Source organism: Gorilla gorilla, chromosome 16, assembly GCF_029281585.2.
Source record: "Gorilla gorilla gorilla isolate KB3781 chromosome 16, NHGRI_mGorGor1-v2.1_pri, whole genome shotgun sequence".
NCBI classification, from domain to species: domain Eukaryota; kingdom Metazoa; phylum Chordata; class Mammalia; order Primates; family Hominidae; genus Gorilla; species Gorilla gorilla.
Window position 1 is genome coordinate 31,834,271 of NC_073240.2, and position 7,525 is coordinate 31,841,795.

General features: G+C 39.2%; 1 non-coding gene across 1 annotated transcript; it reads right to left on the reverse strand.

Annotated features, from left to right (window-relative positions):
* Nucleotides 1–6,333: 6,333 nt before the first annotated feature.
* LOC115930945 (small nucleolar RNA SNORA18) lies at nucleotides 6,334–6,465 on the reverse strand. The gene has a single exon (XR_004067528.1). It is a non-coding gene; the product is annotated as a small nucleolar RNA SNORA18 (small nucleolar RNA).
* Between the last annotated feature and the right edge of the window lie 1,060 nt (nucleotides 6,466–7,525).

Below are 7,525 nucleotides of genomic sequence, written 5' to 3' on the forward strand. Positions count from 1 at the left end.
TTGGAATTATGCTGCAGAGCATGAAATACACACATTTAATGTTTAAGGTCATAAAGACGGGGTGAAAAGTATGCTGAAGAAAGACAAGACTGTAAAAACAGAGCACATTTGAAAGTAACCAAGGAGCATTCCTAAAAATGGGAACTCTCATCATAGAAATTAGATTTAGACAACAGATTAGGCCTAGACGATGCAAGAACTAGTAAACTGGAACATAGATATGAAGCAGTGATCCAGATTGCAGCACAGAGAGACAAAGAGAAAGAAGAAAAGAAGTGTCAGAGGAAGATGTGAACAAGAACAGATGTCTAATCTGAGTTCTAGAAATAGATGACAGTGAGGATGAGGCAGAAGCAGTATCTCAAGTGCCACTGGCTGATAAATGATCCACAAGGGTAAGAACTGTAAGGAATCCCAGGCCAAAAAAAAAAAAATACACATTCAGACACAAAATATTCAAACAGCAGATTTTAAAAATAGAGAGAAGAGTCTGGTTAAACCCAAGGCAAAGACAGTAGGAATGTCTGCAGTCAACAGCAATAACAGAAACCAGAAGTTCACAACATAGTATCTTCAAAGTCCTGAAAGTAACAGTCAACCTAGATTTCTATACACAGAAAAAATATCTTTCAAGAATAAGAACTAAGAAGTCATTTTCAGTAAAAATAAATAAATAAATAAATAAAAAGGAAGAAATATGCTACCAGCAAATCACCACAAAAAAGTAAGTCTAAAAGGTACATATATCACAGGAAAGTATTTTGTCAAAAAACAAGGGATGATGAACAGGGATCTAAGTTGAAGTGATAAAATATTAAGACAATTCTAAAATACTAGACAACATTAGCAAAGCACTAGGGAAGAGGGGTATTGATTGGAGCTAAAGAATTTTGTTACTTTTGTTGTTCCATCGACGGATACAGATCATTATTAAATCTATAATTTGTTGTGCTAAATATTCATTTTTAAAACTTTTAGAGGCTGGGCGCGGTGGCTCACACCTGTAATCCCAGCACTTTGGGAGGCCGAGGCGGGAGGATCACTTGAGGTCAGGAGTTCAAGACCAGCCTGGCCAACATGGTGAAACTCCATCTCTACTAAAAATACAAAAAAAATTAGCTGGGCTTGGTGGTGTGTGCCTGTAATCCCAGCTACTCAGGAGGCTAAGGCAGGAGAATCACTTGAATGCAGGAGGCGGAGGTTGCAGTGAGCTGAGATCGCACCACTGCACTCCAGCCTGAGCGACAGAGCAAGACTCCATCTCAAAAATAAATAAATAAAATAAAGTAAATAAAACCTTTAGAGTAACCACTAAACAAATATAAACAGATTATCTTTCAAACTAGAGGAAATTTGAAATAGAAGGAATCTTGGAATCTTGATTAATCCAAAAGATGGCAAGAAAAGGGGAAAAAATAAAAGGAGGAAGAAATTAAAACTACAAAATAAGATGGTAGAAAATGACTCTAATATAACAACAGGTTTAATTAGTATAAATACAGAATGACTTCTAGTTAAAAAACAAAGCTTTTGAGACTTGATAAAGAACGAAAATCCAACATTATGCATCAATATAGGATGAAAAAGACAATCTAGGTAAGAAACACTATATTCATATGGAACATAATTAAACTTCAATTTGAAAGGAAGTTAGTAGATATAAAAATGATTACATTTTGAGAAAAGGTTTAATTCATCGCGGATATTTAACATTTCTAAATGTATAAACACTTTAATAGCATAGCTTCAGAATATTTAATAAAAGAAATAACGATGTAGAAGGAAAATGGCAACTTAACCATCAAAATGAGATAGTCTGATATTTCTCTCAAAGGTGATGGAGCTAGTCAACAAAAGTAAAAAAATATATAAAATAAGGTAACACAATTAACAAGCTTGATCTAATATGCACATAAGAAAGTGCTGTAGCCAACAACTCACTTATGTGGAGTGGTATCAACCAATAAAGTAGTCTTACCAAGCTTCATAGAATTGTTATAATAGAGAATACGTTACATTTTCTCAGTTCTCTTAAGTTAAACAGGAATAAATACATAGGAAACGCTCATACACTGTTGGAATGTAAATTAGCACAGCCACGCTGAAAAACATTTTGGAGGTTTCTCAAAAAACTAAAGTAGAATTACCATATTGTCCAGCAATTCCACTCCTGTGTATATATCCAAAAGAAGGGAAATTAGGCCGGGCACTATGGCTCATGCCTGTAATCCCAGCACTTTGGGAGGCTGAGGCAGGCAGATCACGAGGTCAGGAGATCGAGGCCATCCTGGCCAAGATGGTGAAACCCTGGCTCTACCAAAAATACAAAAATTAGTTGGACATGGTGGCGCATGCTTGTATTCCTGGCTACTCAGGAAGCTGAGGCAGGAGAATCACTTGAACCGGGGAGTTGGAGGTAGCAGTGAGCTGGGATCGCGCCACTGCACTCCAGCCTGGTGACAGAGAGAGACTCCATCTCAAAAAAAAAAAAAAAAAAAAGAAGAGAAATCAGTATCAAAGAAATATTTGCACTCCCATGTTTATTGTAACACTATCTATAATAGCCAAGATACGGAATCAAACTAAGTGTCCATCAACAGATGAATGGAAAATGAAAATGTGGTAGATAGACACAACGGAATACTATTCAGCCATAAAACAGCATGAAATCACTTGCAGCAATGCAGATGGAACTGGAGGGCATTACGTGAACTAAGTCAGAACAGAAAGACAAAAATATTGCAGGTTCCCACTCGTAGGTGGGACCTAAAAAAACTGATCTCATGGACACAGTGAATTGAATAGAATGGTGGTTACTAGAAGTTGTAAAGGGTGCTGAGGAGGCAGGGGGTGAAGAGGTGTTGCTTAACAGGTACAAAAATACAGCTCAATAGAAGACATACGTTCTATGTTTGATAACACAATAAGGTGGCTGGTGTTAATGACAATTTATTGTATATTTCAAAATAGCTAGAAGAAAAGATTTGAAATGTTCCCAACACAAAGAAATCATAGATGTTTGAGGTGATGGATATCCCCGTTATCCAGATTCAATCATTCTACATTGTATGCTTGTACCAAAATATCACATCAACTTCATAAATATGTACAGCTGTTATGTCCATAAAATTTAAAAACAAAAAACAAGGAAGAGGGGAAGGATAATATACCTCCCAATGTGAAACAGGCACTACAGTCAAATTTTGTAATATGAGACTTAGTAAAAGGGTTGTATAAAAGCTACGGGCAGTGTTTGTAGGGAAACCACAAGGAATAGGGCAGCACCACAGGGTGGCGATGCCATGATCACCACGGCATTTAGGGGGCCATGATCTCATGCAGATCGGAGGAGCAAAGGAAGGAGTGGTTATCAAAACCCAGGTAAGAGAGGTCTGTGCAGAGACAGCTGTAATGGATGCAGCCAGCCGGGGCACAGCACAGGGAAGGAAACGGGAATAAACTCCATCCTCATTCTCCTCCCTCCCTTTGATCTCATTCCAGGACTCCCATGAGCTATACCCAAGCAGAATCCAGTGGGCAACAGAGCCTTTGATGCAGCCCATGAGGGCACAGACAAGGCTGAGCACATGGAGAGTGGGCGGGGGAATGCCACATGCACAATTCACCTCATTTGCCTTTTGACTCATAACTCATGGTAACCCAATAGCTGATGAGCATGCACTCGTTTACAGCTAATGAATTCAGAAGAAATGATCGAATTAGAATATTTGCTTTCTCAAACCCCTAATGAAATAATGTATGCAGGCAATGGTCATCATTGGCAGCTGGAACTATTATTTGATAGGAAATTTTATAATGGATAGATCATCCTGATAACATCTGAACCCACAGATCAATATTAACATCGAAAAAGGAGACAGACAATAGGTATCTCCTGATGCAACATAATAGCAAGCAAATGCACTAAACATACAGCGTTCCTGCCAGAAATATTAAGCCTGAATCTAATTAAGACCATGTTTTACTACCAGTTTATAGGAAATACAAGGGACAGAGGAACGTGTTCAACACTCCAGGGCTGCAATCAGCAATATCTAGACTGTGGGATGTTCCACAGGGCAAAGGATCCAGTTTTATTAACAAGACACCTTGCAAGACATAAAAATAGGGTAGGGGAAACCTACAGATAGATTTGAGACATAACCAGTCTATGTTTGGACCTTTTGTGAATCCTAATTCCAAAAAACCGGCTATAAAAACGTTTTTGACGCGAAATGAGCAGTTTGAATGCTGACTGGATAACTCGGTGATATTGAAGAATTGTAGACTTTCAGGTATAAATAACAGTATTATGGTTATGTTTTTTAAATTTTTATTTTTTTAATTTAATTTTATTTTTTGAGATGGAGTTTTGCTCTAGTTGCCCAGGCTGGAGTGCAATGGCACGATCTCAGCTCACTGCAACCTCTGTCTCCCAGGTTCAACCGATTCTCCTGCCTCAGCCTCACCAGTAGCTGGGATTAAGGCGTTAGTCACCACGCCCAGCTAATTTCTGTATTTTTAGTAGAGGTGGGGTTTCACCATGTTGGTCAGGCTGCTCTTGAACTCCTGACCTCAGGTGATCCACCTGCCTCGGCCTCCCGAAGTGCTGGGATTATAGGCATGAGCTACCATGCCCAGCGGTTATGTTTTCTTTTTTCTTTTCTTTTCTTTTTCTTTTTTTGAGACAGAGTCTCCCTCTGTCGCCCAGGCTGGAGTGCAGTGGCACAATCTCGGCTTACTGTAAGCTCCGCCTCCCAGGTTCACACCATTCTTCTGCCTCAGCCTCCCGAGTAGCTGGGACTACAGGCGCCTGCCACCACGCCCAGCTAATTTTTTTTTGTATTTTTAGTAGAGATGGGGTTTCACCGTGTTAGCCATGATGGTCTCGATCTCCTGACCTCGTGATCTGCCCACCTCGGCCTCCCAAAGTGCTGGGATTACAGGTTCGAGCCACCGCGCCCGGCCCCCGGCAGTTATGTTTTCTAAAAAAGAATCAATGTGTTTCAGAGACAAGTACTGTAGGATTTATGTATGATGTCTACTAATTGACTAAAAATAACTCAGTGGGGAGAGTGTGGAGTGGGTGAAGAAATGAATGAAACAAGATGGACCATGTGTTGGCAATTTTGAAGCTAGGTTATTAGAACACTAGGTTACTAGTATACTAGTCTCTCTACTGTGTATATTCTATTTTTTCCCTAACAAAATATGTAGGAAAAAATTGCATGCAGAGGGTATGAACTGTCTGTTACATAATCTCATGACCCATAATCAGCATTCAGGGACAGAGGGAAAGCAGGGGTCCCTGGGAGTTGGAGATGTCTACTCTGGAAGAACAAACGCCTCAAGTATTTCCAACACTTTGCTCAACATAGGTTCCCAGCCCTTGCAAAGCTGTTCTCATCTCAGAGGCCCCTCGAGGAAACAGAGAATCCCCAGTGAGAGAATGAGACTAACCGAGATTAAGCTTCTCTGTAAAATCGAGAGGTCATAGTTAGGCGACTGAATATGAAAATGCCCATTCAGTCACTGAATTTGGCAATAGGATAGGAAGCAGAGCAGGAGGGTATATTACTTCAATTGTGAAGCAAATGTATTATTCATTGGTACAAGAAAGGCATTTGGGAAGGTGATCAAATGCATATGCTTTATAAAGTCACATGCTCCGAAAACTTTGAAGAGCAGGTATTTTCCGCTTTTTGAAACTATTTTATAACAGTATAAACAGCTGAAAGGAATGAGCTCAGTCTATGTGTACCCACTTTCATACACCTTAGCGAGAGAAGGTTGAGTTCATTTATTTATTTACTTATTTTGTAAAGTCAATAAATTTTTATTCAAGGAATTTCATTTTGTGATTTCTTCCACTGCCCATCAAGGTCACTTTAGATCCTCTGAAGAGCTGGAGTCAAAATTTATTTTCAAAAATTACCTTCAAGTTAGCCCTTTTAAATGAAACTGACATTTATTTTAATCCAGTTGTCCTGTCAACCCATAATTCTTTTATTTTGGCTTCTGTCATCTCCTTTTAATATGGATATACTGATGAAGACTTCAAAATTCACCAGTAGTCTTTGGGATCTGATTTCTTCCACCAATTTACTTTAGGGTCATTTTTAGTGTAGGTGGATCTGCCTGGTTCTCAATTTGACACCCTCTCTAAACATGAATGAGTTGCAATCATATTCGTTCCTAAGTGATCAAATTCAAGAATAGTACAGATGTGTGGAATATGCCAATACCTAAGGTAAAAAAGTAAATTATCAGGTCTTTACTAAGACAGTTACTGAACTTAAGACAGTTTAGAAACTGTCTTTTTCATACTTCAGCAACTGTCTTGTGGTTCCTTCCCACAGATGTAACAATAGTCCTGTGAGTAAAGTAAAACCACAGAGTTACTCTATGAGGCATTTCCAACAACGTGCAGGCTACAGGAAAAGACCTATCGGGATAGACCTCAACGGAATGTTGAGTTTAAAAAGCAAGTCACCAAATATCACTTATGTAAAATTTATAAATATACTAAACAGCAAACTACATCAATGTTTCTCTTTTTCGGTTTTAGGAATCTCTTACTCTCCTAAAATTATTGAAGATCCAAAGAGATTTATTTCATTTGGGTTGCATTTACTAATTTTTTCTATATAAGAAATTAAAGCTAAAAAAGTTTTGAAACACAAGAATGCAGGTATTCATTTCCTTAGGCATCAGAGCATTTACACCTTTAGGTAGCTCCACTGTATCCTCATGAAAGAATGAGAGTAAAAAAATTTCATATAATGTCTTAGTATTATTATGTAAATATATTTTATCTTATTTCCCCCCAAAAGACTGAAACCATTTTATCTTGCTTTCACCCTTTTGTGATCCAGGGATCACACTTTGAGAACCAATTCACATATGGTTTAGAGATATATTTTATATAACACATTTAGTAAAATCATAAAAACATGTCTTGGCAGGGCACCCTTTATAAGTAAAGGCTAAGTTATACTGCAATAACAAATAATGCTCCACACCCCTGCCCCCCGCTTTTTTTCCCATCCTACTATGTTACATATCCATCAGCCACACCATGGCACCAAATCCTCTTCACTCTGGAATCTGGTAGATAAAGCAGACACTCTCAAGAGTTTGCCAGGCTCATGGCACACGGAAAAGAAAAAGTGAAACCACTTCTGCTGAAAGGGACAAGGATCATTTATGCCCACATTTCCCTGGCCGAAGCAATTCACACAGTCAATCCTAATGGCAGCAAGGTGGAGAAACTACTCTTCCTCCAGGGAAGGGAAGCAAATACTTTTCTTCTGTTTTTTTTTTTTGAGACAGAGTTTCGCTCTGTCGCCCAGGCTAGAGTGCAGTGGCGCGATCTCGGCTCACTGCAAGCTCCGCCTCCCAGGTTCACGCCATTCTCCTGCCTCAGCCTCCCGAGTAGCTGGGACTACAGGCACCCGCCACCACGCCCGGCTAATTTTTTGTATTTTCAGTAGAGACGAGGTTTCACCATGTCAGCCAGGATGGT